This window comes from Rhinolophus sinicus, linkage group LG13, assembly GCF_036562045.2.
Source record: "Rhinolophus sinicus isolate RSC01 linkage group LG13, ASM3656204v1, whole genome shotgun sequence".
In the NCBI taxonomy this organism is placed as follows: domain Eukaryota; kingdom Metazoa; phylum Chordata; class Mammalia; order Chiroptera; family Rhinolophidae; genus Rhinolophus; species Rhinolophus sinicus.
The window spans coordinates 17,982,992-17,998,825 of record NC_133762.1 but is presented as its reverse complement, the minus strand read 5'-3'; the positions used below and the strand labels follow the sequence as shown (position 1 = coordinate 17,998,825).

Genomic DNA, 15,834 nt, shown 5'->3' with positions numbered 1-15,834 from the left:
GGGCCCCCACTCCCGAGCTACCAGCATGTTTGGCCTCTACTCCCCGAGAATGCGTGCGGGCATGTGGTGCCCTTGGATGGAGACTTTGGCACCCCTGGGGCCCCTTCTAATATACTAGGAAGGGCAGTGCCTGGGAAAGACTTGGCCACGTGTTCCTCTGGACACAGGACCGCTCGTGTCACTCACTCTGGCTCCTGCAGGGGAGGGGTCCTCAGGTTGCTTGTTGTTGCTGCTGCTGTCACAATTCCAGGAAACCAAGAGCTGCAAATAAGATGTGGCACCAAGGAGATGCTACCCTCTCCGGTCCGCCTCCTCCACGAGACTTTTCTGTCCCCGAGACCAGACACTGGTGCTTCCCCGTCCTGGGGTTGTGAAGTGGAGACCAAGCAGACAGGGATTTAGAGCTGGGAGTTCTGGATTCGAATCCTGCTCCACCTCCCTGACCCTGTCTCTTCATCTAAGTGGGGTTAGCACCATCTCTCTCAGGGCTGTTTTAGGAATCAGAGAGGTATTGAAGTGCTCGGTGTAGAGCAGCACCCCAGAGAGAGAAGGGAAAGTCATCACTTGGGGGACAGGCACCTGCTTCTCTGTCTCGTGGAGCGGGGTCTCTTGGGATCCGTGGAGGGAGGGAGGGGTCTGTGCAGTGCTCTTAATCCACCCACTCAACGCTGTTTTCCCATCTGCTACTGAGAGCGGAGCTCTCCAAGGTGCTGGGACACAGGGCGTGTGAGGCAGGGAGTGGAGGGGGAGCCAGGCGATAAACGAGCCACACACACTCCAGGCTGCAAAGTTACAGATAATTTTAAAAGAGGCAATTGAACAGAGTAACTTGGAGGCAGGGCAGTCAGGGAGGGCTGCTTGGGGAGGTAGCATCTGAGCTGACATCTGAAGGCTGCGGAGGGCAGGGCGGGGGATCCCCTGGGAAGAGGGTCAGGTCTCACATGCCCTAGAGACGGCTACTCTCAGCTCTTATGGGACATGGCTGTGGGTGGAGTTTGCTTAAAACCCGTCTTCCCTGGTCCCTGCAATGGCCTCACACACGCTGTCCCCAGTGAGTGGACTCTTCTTTCCTGTGGCCTGATCGCACTAGAGAGTGAGCCAGTTCTCCTGCAGTTGAGGATAAACAGAAACTGAGATTTCAATTAAAAGGATAAATCATGGTGATTAATTCCTCGTGGTGGCAGTGGAGACCCAGCCTCAAAATTGGGCTGAATTCCTCTGAGTAGCCGCCATTTCTTTTAAAGCTTGACAGTTCTTAGCGGGCAGTAAAATTGTGGGAGATGAGTCCCCAGCGTCTGTTCTCAATGCCTCTGCTCAGATCCCTGGAAACGCGTGCCTCCCTCCAGGACCCAGCAAGTCATTCTGCCTGCAGCCAGACCTCATGGCCCGGGGTGGCCGCCAGCATGACGGTGGGGGCACTGCTCGCAGACCTTGTGTTAAATCAGCTTTTCATTTGTTTCCCGATTCTGCATCCTTTACCTGCACACAGTGTGTCATTGTCCTCATTAAACCTGGACGTGCTAACAAAACAGACATCCCACGGGACCCACAGTGCAGCTCCCTCCTCTGCCCCCCTCAGGACCCCCAGCCACCCTGTTCCCCACCCTCCCCCTCAGGACCCCCGGCTTGGGTGACATGCCCTCCCTGAGCCAATCATAGTGACGCTCCCAAGGAGGTGCTCCTGGAGCCCAAGGAAGGGTCGACCCCACCGGTGCATACAGAGCAGGTGGCAGTGGTTTCCAACGGTGAGCAGAGGGGGCCTGAGTGGACACACCAGGCTGGTGGCTGCCTCATTGCCCCGACTCAGCCTGCGTCCAGCCTCAGCCCCCATTACTGTCCCCCACATGCCCCTCGATCCCTGCCCACACCCCATCCTCACTACTCTCCTCCTTCAGGATTTGGGCTCCACCTTCCATCCTCATCCTGGGACCTGCCCCTCAGCCCCCCGCCAGGTCCCTCCCTCAGCCCCAGCCACAGTCTGGCTGCTGCCGCCTCCGCTCCCAGCCCTGCCCCAAGCTCCCTGAGGACCCGATCCTGTCTGGGGACACCCTTTTCCCCACCAGCTGGCGCACAAACCAGGCAGACACGTCCTGTTATATTAAAACAGACCGTGTAGGCAGGACCTTCCAGAGACAGGCAGGGAACACATATAAAGTACTAATGAAGCGGGCTTTCTGACGAGACCTTTGACTTTTCATTCGGAGGAACAGAAATGACAACAGGCAGGGCACAGATGACAAATCTGAGGGTGAACACTCAGCCCACAAGCTCTCGTGTCATGTCATCCATTCCATCGACTTCTGTCTCAGTCGGGCTGAGACAAAGGCCAAGAAAAATCTGCTTTGCCGTGGACTCGGCTCCCTGACAGATGGGCTTGTCCCCAGCCTGCGTCACTGGAAGAAAGAGCCGCCTCCACTCTGGCTCCTGAGCAGCCGACAGCCCTGGTCAGCGGTCGGGTTCAAGTGGCTCCTTGGAAGCCACAGGTCTGCTCTGCGCCATGTCTCTAGCCTTCCAGGAGGCTGTCGACCAAGCACCACTCAAGGCCGGTGCTATGTGCGTCTGCATGACCCCCCTCATGCGCGAACAGTCCAGTGAGGGGACAGAAAGGAGACAGCCACCAGCAACGCAGACGAGCAGGACAAAGCTGGCAGGGACAGGGCTGTGGGGACAGCGCAGCGGGGGTTGCCCACACCCCTGCGAGCCAGCGACCGCCCTCCACTGCTCGGAGGCTATCTGGTGACTCACGGAGCGACACCTGCGCAGAGGGTGACCACGCCACTCTGGCAGGTGCCTGGGAGGACCCCGTCGCCCTGGGCTGGCCCCCAAAAGCTACCTTCTTCATGCCCAGGCTCAGTTATCTTGGGCAGTTCACACACCTGGGATCCCCCCGTGGGATGAGGCTGAAGCCCAGCCCGCTGAGACCACTCTGCCCCACTCCAGCCCCTTCCCTGGGGCCTCCCAAGCCACTGCCCTCACAGGAACCCCTGCCTTGGGCTCTGCTTGTAGGGAACCCCACTCCGACGTCGGGATGCAGAGGTCGGGGGAGGGGGCCTCTACGGGCAGGCGCCCGCGCTGGGACCTGGGCTCCGCTCAACGTCGCCCTCTGATGGCACTTACCTCAAGGTTCCCCACACTGTCTGGGGCAGGCAGGGGTGACTTACTGTGACAGGAAACCACTCCCGCCACCCCAAGCAGAAAGGAACACTCCTGGGCTGCTCACAGACTGGAAGGGAGGGCCAGCCAACCAGATGGTCCCCGGGGCCTGGGTCCAGGCAGGGAGATGGCACTGCACTGGGGATGGGGGGCTCCAGCGTGACTTTCCACCCTGATTTGTTCTTGACTTAAGATCCAGGTTTGAAAGAGAGAAGCTGATTGTCCCAGCTTGGCTCATGGGCCTGTCTGGGGGATAGGGGAATGTGGGGCACCTCGACTGACTGTCTCCCCAAGACCGTTCACAGTGGGGGAACCGTGAGCCCCCACGGGTTCAGGCAGGAGTGCACGTGGAGGCCACTTGGGCCATGCCCAGTGTCAACAGGGACGTCTTCTGAGGCCCGTAAGGACCCAAAATTCGGTAGCTACCTGTCTTGGTTAGTTTGATACAACCTGAAGGGCATTTCTGAGGAGCGTCTAATTGACTATTCCCACCAGCAAGTTTTGTAGGGACATACTCTTGGCTTCATTAGTATTCATGTGACTTTGAGGGTGTTTTCACGATTTATAAAACTCAGAGTAACTGTGAACGGCAATGTACAATCGTATCAGTATCGCACAACAAACGCCGTTTCCTATCGCGTCTGGGCTTTTCTGCTCATTACAAGAACCTAATTGAAAATAATTGAAGGCTGAACTTCATCGCGCATGGGAAGGGTTCCATGAAATGCAAGACATACAAACATCTTTAAGCCTCTTAAAGAGAAAAGAGATGGTCGAGAATGAAGGACGAGTGGGGGAACGTCACCCCTAGTTCCCCTCGGCCCCAGTCGGTCCCATTAATTCGATGAGAGAGGTTTCACTGTGGCTACGAGTTGCTACTCACCCAGGGCCAGGGCAGAGGGCTTTCAGCTTTGGCTTTGCTGAAAGAGATCGTAGGACTTGGTGACAATCTCATAAGCGCTTTCAAAAGCAATTCAAGTGAAGTTCTTGCTCTGGACCTTGGAGTCATGGAGATGTTTTAGGACGTGCTGCCTCAGCAAGCCCGGCCGGCACACGCCTGGTTGTGTTCAAAGAGCTGCAGGGAGAGGGACAACCAGGGTTTGAGACTGTGGCCAAGAGTCAGGTGACCCTGGGGGACACCTCCTGGGCTCAGTGTCCCTGTCGTCACAGCGGGCATGGCTTCCAGCCTCCCTTTCTGCTTTTAGAGGCTTCTTGGGAAGGCAGTGACCACCCCCAGCTACTTGTGCCACCGCTCAGGGCCCCTGTCTCCCTGTCTGCAGAATGGCTGACATTCTGGGATTTTTCTTCAGTGGCTCCTTAAGGAGCTCCAGGGTGGGGAGTGGAGGTTCCTGGCTGTCCTTCCAGAGCGGAGCTCGTGCCAGCGTCAGAGATACCAATGGAGACACTGAGGCACGGTAAGGGCGAGTAGGGAATCCTACTGTAGACAAAGAGGCCCCAGGTAAACAGGAAGCGCAGGCCGAGGACTGGCCCATCCCATCACCAGCTCATCGCTGCCCGCTGCTGGGCAAGAGCCACACACCCCACCCCGCCAGCCCCTCCTCCCACCTTCCTCTCCTGCCAGAGGCCTGGAGACGCGTGACAACACACCCTCGGCTCCCTCTCTCAAGCAGAACGTTTACTCCGTCGCCCAGCCTCTGGGGTCCCAGAAGTCTCTGCAAGGACAGGCCTGGCAGAGGTGCTTCCCAGGCGTCCCCACCGGTGCATACAGAGCAGGTGGCAGTGGTTTCCAACGGTGAGCAGAGGGGGCCTGAGTGGACACACCAGGCTGGTGGCTGCCTCATTGCCCCGACTCAGCCTGCGTCCAGCCTCAGCCCCCATTACTGTCCCCCACATGCCCCTCGATCCCTGCCCACACCCCATCCTCACTACTCTCCTCCTTCAGGATTTGGGCTCCACCTTCCATCCTCATCCTGGGACCTGCCCCTCAGCCCCCCGCCAGGTCCCTCCCTCAGCCCCAGCCACAGTCTGGCTGCTGCCGCCTCCGCTCCCAGCCCTGCCCCAAGCTCCCTGAGGACCCGATCCTGTCTGGGGACACCCTTTTCCCCACCAGCTGGCGCACAAACCAGGCAGACACGTCCTGTTATATTAAAACAGACCGTGTAGGCAGGACCTTCCAGAGACAGGCAGGGAACACATATAAAGTACTAATGAAGCGGGCTTTCTGACGAGACCTTTGACTTTTCATTCGGAGGAACAGAAATGACAACAGGCAGGGCACAGATGACAAATCTGAGGGTGAACACTCAGCCCACAAGCTCTCGTGTCATGTCATCCATTCCATCGACTTCTGTCTCAGTCGGGCTGAGACAAAGGCCAAGAAAAATCTGCTTTGCCGTGGACTCGGCTCCCTGACAGATGGGCTTGTCCCCAGCCTGCGTCACTGGAAGAAAGAGCCGCCTCCACTCTGGCTCCTGAGCAGCCGACAGCCCTGGTCAGCGGTCGGGTTCAAGTGGCTCCTTGGAAGCCACAGGTCTGCTCTGCGCCATGTCTCTAGCCTTCCAGGAGGCTGTCGACCAAGCACCACTCAAGGCCGGTGCTATGTGCGTCTGCATGACCCCCCTCGTGCGCGAACAGTCCAGTGAGGGGACAGAAAGGAGACAGCCACCAGCAACGCAGACGAGCAGGACAAAGCTGGCAGGGACAGGGCTGTGGGGACAGCGCAGCGGGGTCGCCCACACCCCTGCGAGCCAGCGACCGCCCTCCACTGCTCGGAGGCTATCTGGTGACTCACGGAGCGACACCTGCGCAGAGGGTGACCACGCCACTCTGGCAGGTGCCTGGGAGGACCCCGTCGCCCTGGGCTGGCCCCCAAAAGCTACCTTCTTCATGCCCAGGCTCAGTTATCTTGGGCAGTTCACACACCTGGGATCCCCCCGTGGGATGAGGCTGAAGCCCAGCCCGCTGAGACCACTCTGCCCCACTCCAGCCCCCTTCCCTGGGGCCTCCCCAAGCCACTGCCCTCACAGGAACCCCTGCCTTGGGCTCTGCTTGTAGGGAACCCCACTCCGACGTCGGGATGCAGAGGTCGGGGGAGGGGGCCTCTACGGGCAGGCGCCCGCGCTGGGACCTGGGCTCCGCTCAACGTCGCCCTCTGATGGCACTTACCTCAAGGTTCCCCACACTGTCTGGGGCAGGCAGGGGTGACTTACTGTGACAGGAAACCACTCCCGCCACCCCAAGCAGAAAGGAACACTCCTGGGCTGCTCACAGACTGGAAGGGAGGGCCAGCCAACCAGATGGTCCCCGGGGCCTGGGTCCAGGCAGGGAGATGGCACTGCACTGGGGATGGGGGGCTCCAGCGTGACTTTCCACCCTGATTTGTTCTTGACTTAAGATCCAGGTTTGAAAGAGAGAAGCTGATTGTCCCAGCTTGGCTCATGGGCCTGTCTGGGGGATAGGGGAATGTGGGGCACCTCGACTGACTGTCTCCCCAAGACCGTTCACAGTGGGGGAACCGTGAGCCCCCACGGGTTCAGGCAGGAGTGCACGTGGAGGCCACTTGGGCCATGCCCAGTGTCAACAGGGACGTCTTCTGAGGCCCGTAAGGACCCAAAATTCGGTAGCTACCTGTCTTGGTTAGTTTGATACAACCTGAAGGGCATTTCTGAGGAGCGTCTAATTGACTATTCCCACCAGCAAGTTTTGTAGGGACATACTCTTGGCTTCATTAGTATTCATGTGACTTTGAGGGTGTTTTCACGATTTATAAAACTCAGAGTAACTGTGAACGGCAATGTACAATCGTATCAGTATCGCACAACAAACGCCGTTTCCTATCGCGTCTGGGCTTTTCTGCTCATTACAAGAACCTAATTGAAAATAATTGAAGGCTGAACTTCATCGCGCATGGGAAGGGTTCCATGAAATGCAAGACATACAAACATCTTTAAGCCTCTTAAAGAGAAAAGAGATGGTCGAGAATGAAGGACGAGTGGGGGAACGTCACCCCTAGTTCCCCTCGGCCCCAGTCGGTCCCATTAATTCGATGAGAGAGGTTTCACTGAGGCTACGAGTTGCTACTCACCCAGGGCCAGGGCAGAGGGCTTTCAGCTTTGGCTTTGCTGAAAGAGATCGTAGGACTTGGTGACAATCTCATAAGCACTTTCAAAAGCAATTCAAGTGCAGTTCTCGCTCTGGACCTTGGAGTCATGGAGATGTTTCAGGACGTGCTGCCTCAGCAAGCCCGGCCGGCACACGCCTGGTCGTGTTCAAAGAGCTGCAGGGAGAGGGACAACCAGGGTTTGAGACTGTGGCCAAGAGTCAGGTGACCCTGGGGGACACCTCCTGGGCTCAGTGTCCCCGTCGTCACAGCGGGCATGGCTTCCAGCCTCCCTTTCTGCTTTTAGAGGCTTCTTGGGAAGGCAGTGACCACCCCCAGCTACTTGTGCCACCGCTCAGGGCCCCTGTCTCCCTGTCTGCAGAATGGCTGACATTCTGGGATTTTTCTTCAGTGGCTCCTTAAGGAGCTCCAGGGTGGGGAGTGGAGGTTCCTGGCTGTCCTTCCAGAGCGGAGCTCGTGCCAGCGTCAGAGATACCAATGGAGACACTGAGGCACGGTAAGGGCGAGTAGGGAATCCTACTGTAGACAAAGAGGCCCCAGGTAAACAGGAAGCGCAGGCCGAGGACTGGCCCATCCCATCACCAGCTCATCGCTGCCCGCTGCTGGGCAAGAGCCACACACCCCACCCCGCCAGCCCCTCCTCCCACCTTCCTCTCCTGCCAGAGGCCTGGAGACGCGTGACAACACACCCTCGGCTCCCTCTCTCAAGCAGAACGTTTACTCCGTCGCCCAGCCTCTGGGGTCCCAGAAGTCTCTGCAAGGACAGGCCTGGCAGAGGTGCTTCCCGGGCGTCCCCTCCGCCCTTTGCTCCATGCACACTGGGCAGGTGAGCCCACCTGGGGAGGGACCACACCTCCGTCTTCTTCCCGACTCCCCTCCTTCTTTTCTCTTCTTCCTCCCGTTTCTCTGGTCACCTTTTCCCTCACACATAACCACGTGAGTCTGGGAGCCTGGAGGGAGGCCCCAGCATTCGCCCTGCTCACCTGCCCCCCGACGGCCCCTCAGGCCTCCCTGCCACCATCCTCCCTGTGAAACCGCTTCACCTCCGGGAAGCCCTTCTTGCCAGCCAGCCAGGTTTAGGTTTCCCTACAGCTCCTGATGTGACCCTGGTCATCTGTTGACCTGCCTGCCCTCCCCCCCACCCAGCCAGTATGTCCTTATTTCACTTGTTCACCCAATAATTATTAAGCACCTTCTGTGTACATGGTGCCAGGCCTGCACATGCCATCCTTGGGGATAGAGACTGCCATGCTCGTGTTCCTAGGGCCCAGAAAAGGGTCATTAGTGCTCAAAGCGGGGGGCAGGGGGGATTGCAGGCGGGTGAGCCATCCGTGCCCAGCAGACAGGCAGAGAGACACAGAAACGTGAGGAGCCCTGACTGCAGCCCCGGTCAGCAGCTCCGCCTTGGAGAGCTGACGTGAGGACTGGCTGAGGCCAGGGGAAGCTGCAGGCACGTTTACGAGAAATAGGCCTCTTACCTCTGTGTTCTGGTGAGAGTCGGATTTTAAAAGCAAATTACCCGTCTTGGCCAGCCGGACCGCGTCGCTTCCCCGTGAACCCGCTGCCTGCATCCTGCTCCATCCCGGGATGGGGACGGGTGTGGGCGAGGGAAGCGTGTGCATCACGATTCAGAGCTTTTTACTCAGTAGAGAAATGGGAACTGCTGCAGGCAGCTCAAAACCCCCAACAGGTAATGAAAATAGGAGTTCGCAATCTGTTTTCTTGGGGAAATCTCCGGGTTTAATACCGTTCTAGGAGAAAGAGCTAGAACACTTCACTAAAGAATTACATCCTGGTAGAAGAGATTGACCCTAAGGAGTAGGAAAGCGTCTTTTTAAAACGCTAGGACAGGAGTCAAGGGAGACCTATTAGCAGTGGGCAAAGCCCGTTAAGATGCAGAATGGCTGTCACCTTCCAAGAGGCTTGGTGCAAAAGGAGAGGGGTGAGCCAGTCGTGTGCGTGTGTGTGTACACACGCGTGTGTTTGCTTGTGTGTGGGGGAGGTGGGGGTAATGAATGTTTGTATGTATGTGTGTTTGTGCATGTACTGTAGGGTGTGTGTGTGTGTGTGCGTGTGTGCACATAGTGTAGGGTGTGTGTGTGCGTGTGTGCACATAGTGTAGGATGTGTGTGTGTGTGCACATAGTGTAGGGTGTGTGTGTGTGTGTGTTTGTGCACATAGTGTAGGGTGTGTGTGTGTGCGTGCACATAGTGTAGGGTGTGTGTGTGTGTGCACATAGTGTAGGGTGTGTGTGTGTGTGTGTGCACATAGTGTAGGGTGTGTGTGTGTGTGTGCACATAGTGTAGGGGGGTGTGCATGTGTGTGTGCGTGCACATAGTGTAGGGTGTGTGCGTGTGTGCGTGTGTGCACATAGTGTAGGGTGTGTGTGTGTGTGCGCACATAGTGTAGGGTGTGTGTGTGTGCGTGTGTGCACATAGTGTAGGGTGTGTGTGTGTGCACATAGTGTAGGGTGTGTGTGTGTGTGTGTGCACATAGTGTAGGGTGTGTGTGTGTGTGTGCACATAGTGTAGGGTGTGTGTGTGTGTGTGTGTGCACATAGTGTAGGGGGTGTGTGTGTGTGTGTGCGTGCACATAGTGTAGGGTGTGTGTGTGTGTGTGTGCGTGCACATAGTGTAGGGTATGTGTGTGTGTGTGCACATAGTGTAGGGTGTGTGTGTGTGTGTGTGCGTGCACATAGTGTAGGGGGTGTGTGTGTGTGTGTGCGTGCACATAGTGTAGGGGGTGTGTGTGTGTGTGTGTGCATGCACATAGTGTAGGGTGTGTGTGTGCGTGTGTGTGTGTGCGTGCACATAGTGTAGGGTGTGTGTGTGTGTGTGTGCGTGCACATAGTGTAGGGTGTGTGTGTGTGTGTGTGTGCGTGCACATAGTGTAGGGGGTGTGTGTGTGTGTGTGTGCGTGCACATAGTGTAGGGTGTGTGTGCGTGCACATAGTGTAGGGTGTGTGTGTGTGTGTGTGTGTGTGTGTGTGTGCGTGCGCGTGCCCAGAAGCCATGTAAGGCAGTGGACACGACCAAACACTCAATTTGAACCTGACTTTCTCGAGGATCCTCCTTGTGCACTAAGTTCTTCCCCCGGGGTCCCCGTTCTTTGCCCGACAATCCTAATCACACTTAGTAATTATGAGAGGGTGTCATTTTTTCGATGCCTCTGGTTCTCCTGGTCTAGGAACCGCCTGAGGCAGGGCCGTGTCCATCCCACACAGCACCAGGCACGCGGTGTGTGCTGCGTGTGATGAGCAAAGGTGTTACTGAAATGGCCAGCGGAGCCGAGGGTCCTCCCCAGTTGGCTGAGTCTGCCTGTGATTTTGTCCCCAAGTGTCGTCTCCTTCAATGTTTTGGAGGAAAAATCTCCCAGGTGTTTGCAATTCAGAACCACACATGGTGACTTTTCTCCAGTTTCAAGTTCATTTGAAATTAGGCAAATACTCCTCCTCGGGGGGCATTCGGCCAGAATCCTTCAGTTCATCCAGCCTTTCTAAGGACGAGAGCCGGCAGACGTCCCTGGGTGAATGCAATCGCCGGCACCATAAGTTATTTTAATGTAGACATCACTTTAAACTAACCTTTTACCATCTGTTCTGTCCTCTAATAACAAATGCGAAGGAGTGTAATTCTCAGTGGCATCATAAAAGTGAGATGGGCAACGGGGACGCCTGTGTGTTCTTTATTCACGGCCCGGCGGCACGTTACTGTGATGTTTTCCTCATTTTCCAGACGCAAATCAAGGGGCAAACTGCTGTCCCCTGATCCGGTCGTTCATTCGCACAGCAGTTCTTCCTACGCGATAAACTGTAGGAGGGAGGGGGCAGCGTGTTCTGAGGGCCGGTGCAAAGAGCCCCGGGCTCACCCACCTCATTTCAGAAGATGCCGCTGACCGGCACCTGGAGGGTTAAGCAAACGCGGCCCCATGGTCAAAATGGAATGAATTTCTTTGCAAAAAATAAAATCTCTTAAATATGTGGTGGGTTCTTTTCAGCAGCTCTATAATTAAATTTCCCTGAGAAAGAAGGGCAGTCTGGGCCACAGAAGGCAGCGTGAGCACTCAGGGAGGGCACCGTCTGCCCCACCTCCCATCTCTAGAAGACCCTATCGGGCTCATATGCCCTCCCCCCTCCAATTCAACGCGGCCAACATTGTCTGAGGGCCTACTGTGTGCTCCAAGTACCCTGTCTTAACCTCCACACTCACTGACGCTTCCAGAACCTTCCACATTCCTGGAGGGCAGAACTGCTGCCTCATAAGCAGCAAGCCTTGACTATTTTACATTCATCACTCAGTTCCCTGCTCTCCTCAACCGAGTTTGATCTCTTCTAACCCATTCTCCTAACACCGAGGACCAATTCCAGCACAGGCGGCTGGAAATGGGCTTTTCCTCTCTCTCATCCAGACTTGCGAGTTTTTGCCCTGTTTCCTGGTGACCAAATCTTGGTGCAAACTCTCTGTGGGTGGAGAAGAGACAGACCTCGGTCACGGATGGCCACCTTGCCATGCACCGACCCCCTGGGAACGGAGCCAGTTCTCCAGAAAGAAATCTCTTTGTCTCTTTGATGTTAGTCTCCCTGAGTCCCTGCTCGGTGGCCTGGCCAGGGCTGTTCAGGGCAGCTGTTCTGTCTGAAGGACATTACTTGCTGGGCACCAGAGAGTCGTATGTTGAAGGGTGGGTCGGAGCCTGTCCTGGGATGCCCAGCATTGACAGCAAGACAGCCAGGTCGCAGTGGGAGGCTGGGTCCCAGATGTCACCATCAGTAGGAGGAGGCAGGGGTGGCTCTGCTGAGATGAGGCAAGCAGAGTGCAGGCGTTGCCAGGACCCGAGGGGCACTGCAGGGGCGGCATCTGTCCCCAGGCCCAGGCCATGCTGTCAGCTCTCTTGCCTAAGCTTGGATCAGTGGCTGCCCAGGGCAGAGCCAGGGAGCCCAACCTGACTATGAAAAGTGAGGCGGTCAGAGAGGGGGAACCCAGAACACAGGTGCTCCTCACAGACTGTGTGTGTGCACTTGTGTGTGTGTGTACACGTGGGGGGGGGCGCATGGGTGTGTGTACATGTGTCTGTGTGTGTACATGTGGGTTGGCTGTGTGCACGTGGGTGTGTGTATGTGCTTCCTTTCCAGAGGCCACAGGCCCAGCCCACCGTTATGCTAACCTGCACAACGCCTGTATCGTGAAAACGTTACCTCCTTCCTGCTGTTGGGTAAATAGCATTTTCTGTTTCACGTCCTATCACATAGGCCACTGTTACACAGTCAGGGTGTGGCTGGTGTCCTTGTCCCCATTTCACGCCCTTAGTTAGGGTGAGTCACCAGGAAATGCTGATTTCGGCAAGATATTCTCTGTCAGATTGACTTTTCTGAGAAGTGGAGTTCTTCTGGGGGATGACTTGTTTTTCTGGTGCGAGTTCAGCCAGAAAGGATGTCCTCAGCACACGTCTTGGGAGCCTCTGTTGACACTTCTCCTGTGATTGTTATGATGCTACAGCAGTAAGTTGCCCGAGAAAAAGCTGTCCTTTGTTTCTGAGATAAATCCTACTGAGGCGTGTAGGGGAGGAAAAGTAACTTTCTCTTCACCCTCCTGCGTTCCCTGTGATAAAAGACGGATTAACCAGAGAAGAACAAAAAGCAGTTTATTGACACGGGCACCGCATGTTACCTGGGAGGGACCAGGAAATGAGTCACTCCCGAGGTGGCTTACACCTCAAGCTTAAATGCCACCTTACAAGGGAAAGGGGAGAGGAAACGACTTTCAGGAAAGGTGACTGGGCCCTTGGGAGTGGATGGGAAGTCTGATCGTTGTGACGGTGTGTCTGGCTGTGATGCTGACTGCTAGTCTCCCCTCGTGTGACAAGTCAGCCCTCCCTGGTTGACGACACTCCCAGAGAGGGGCTTTAGGACAACCCAGTTCCTTCTGGAGGACCTTCTGCAGGCAACTGAGAGTTCAGAGCAAGCCTCGCCCTACATTTGCTGTTTTTCCAGTGTTGGCAGCTGACAATGGTCAGCACACCAAGGTGGCTTCTGGGTGGCACGTCGGCTGCCCTTTGCCCCCCACCTTTGGAACTTTCCTGAGCGGTTTCACGGTGTAGAAACAGTTGGTCGTTTGCTCCGTCTCTTAGTCCTGAGAGGTCAGTTCAGTTAACAGTTGCCTCTTTTCAGGAGCCTGTGTTGCCGGTGGGCTCCAAATGGCACAAGCAGGCAAGTATTTTGGGGGAGCCAAAGAAAAGCAAAGGTTAATGATTGGAGCAGATTATAAACCAGTTTCAGAGTGGAGACAGCAGGCGGCCAAGAAGATTTCTAGATGTTAAGCTTCCCGTGCCTCTTGCAGTTAGAATGCCTCTGGTGATGTCACTATTGGACCTCTGAGTGGCCCACGTGACAGGCGGGCTGTCCATATAGTGCCCTGTGATGGCCTGGGCTTCATGTCGAGCTGTCCAGCTGCAGGTGGCCGGGCTTCCAGGAAAGGGCACTGCTGGTTCTGCGTGACGCCAAGTCAGAGGGTGGCAGAAAATCGGAAACGTTAGTTTGCGGGATTGTAGCCAGATGTCGGAGGAAACCAGAAGAATTTGGGATCCAGTCCAGCTTGTAGGTAGATAAGAAAACCGCCGAGACCGTGAGCACGGCTGGAATCTGAGCTGCACAGGCCGCGTTAGCACTTTCTGCTGAAACATAATATTCTCGCTCCCATCACCCCATTTCTAACAAGGATAATCCCCGTGAGCCTGACTTGTTTGCAAAATAAATCCAGTCTTATTAAATTCGGCCTGTTATGTGCATACGTAAGCAAGAACGGTGGTGACCATACAGACTCGTCTTAAGTTGCTTTGCTGGGCTTCTGACAAGGGCTCTGGAATTGCTCACCAGGCCTGGGGTCCCCTTCAGGTGTGACAAAGGGCCTTGCACTTATCTGAGTCCGACTTGCTGTATTTCTGTCTTGACCATCACGCCCACCTCAGTACATGGGGTCGGTTTGCACAGGTCTTCACTTTGTGTTCTGAGGATGACACTGAGCGGAGCGGGGGGTGGGGGGGTGGGAGAGGAGGGGTTTGTAAAACCAGGCGTGTGGCTTTCGTCTCACGCCTTGTGCTCTGGAAAACCTTCAGGTGACACCTGGGTACACTGGTTCACCTGAGCCTGGAGCGCTTTTCAGAGGCATTTCCAGAAGAGACGGCAGTCCTTTCGGGTTTGCTATTTCTTCTAGACAAGTTGGAAACTTTATATTTTGTCAAAAAAAAAATCAGTTTCATTCAGATTTGCAACTGAGTTAGCAATAAATATAAAGAATAAGATGCTGGGAAAACTCTTTTTATTTTTCTCTCAAATTTGCCAAAGGTGCTTCTGTTTTCTTGGAAATTTTTCCCCCTTGAGTGCAGCTCTTGATTTATCAGTGTTTCTATTTTTCTATTTTCAGACTGAGGACTTTGTGCATTTGTCTTTGTCAATTACGCTGGAGTTTTCTGCATCCTGCTTTATCGTGCCCTTTCTTCTGGAGGCCAGTGCTCCATTCATGCACTGCAATTCTGTTTTAATGACCAAAACCTTTCAAGTTAAGGGTTTGCTTTGACTCCATCTCTGGCCGATTCTTTGGGTTGTAACAGTCTCATTTTCGTTAGTGTGTTTAAATAGCCTCTAAATGCAGTTTTGACCCCATTGTTATTTCAGATTTTTTTTTAAAGATTTTTTATTGGGGAAGGGGAACAGGACTTTATTGGGGAACAGTGTGTATTTCCAGGACTTTTTTCCAAGTCAAGTTGTTGTCCTTTCAATCTTAGTTGTGGAGGGTGCAGCTCAGCTCCAGGTCCAGTTGCCATTTTCTAGTTGCAGGGGGGCGCAGCCAACCATCCCTTGGGGGAGTCGAACTGGCAACCTTGTGGTTGAGAGGATGCGCTCCAACCAACTGAGCCACCCAGGAGGCAGCTCAGCTCAAGGTGCCGTGTTCAATCTTAGTTGCAGGGGGCGCTGCCCACCATCCCTTGCAGGACTCGAGGAATTGAACTGGCAACCTTGTGGTTGAGAGCCCACTGGCCCATGTGGGAATCGAACCAGTAGCCTTCGGAGTTAGGAGCATGGAGTTCTAACCGCCTGAGCCACCGGGCCGGCCCAGAATATTTTTAAAATTTCTCAAAGGTCTTTTCTTTAAAGTTTTATCATTCAAGTTTAATTGCATTATTCCAGTAAACGGTCCCACTCTATTTTGCTTTGTGCTTTTTTTTTTTTTTTTTTTTGAGGCTTTCATTGTGGCCCATTTCATTATAAATGTGACCGTGGTCCCCTGGGCTTTGATTTTTAAAATTGTACTTTCTAAAGGTGTAGTCACGATGAATGCCACTCTGTGGATTTGTGCTTATCTGTTCTGCCTTTCAAACCTCTGTGGCTTATTTACATTTTCCCACGCTCAGGGACTGTCACCTTACACAGCCTTTGTGAGGGCGTTTCCATCCACTGCCTCCGCCCGCCCCCATCACTGAGAGTTTCCTCTAAACGGAAGACATGCATCTTTTTCGTTCTACTAGTGTCTTCTTTGTTTCCCAAAGACTCATATTTATTTATCCAGGTATCTGGTCAATAATCAAACAATGCCTCTGCCTCTTTCCGC

At 54.9% G+C, this 15,834-nt stretch overlaps 1 protein-coding gene across 3 annotated transcripts in view; it reads left to right on the top strand.

Annotated features, from left to right (window-relative positions):
- The window catches only part of CDH4 (cadherin 4), a 398,533-nt gene that overhangs the window by 342,813 nt on the left and 39,886 nt on the right, over positions 1-15,834 (top strand). The window lies entirely within an intron of this gene.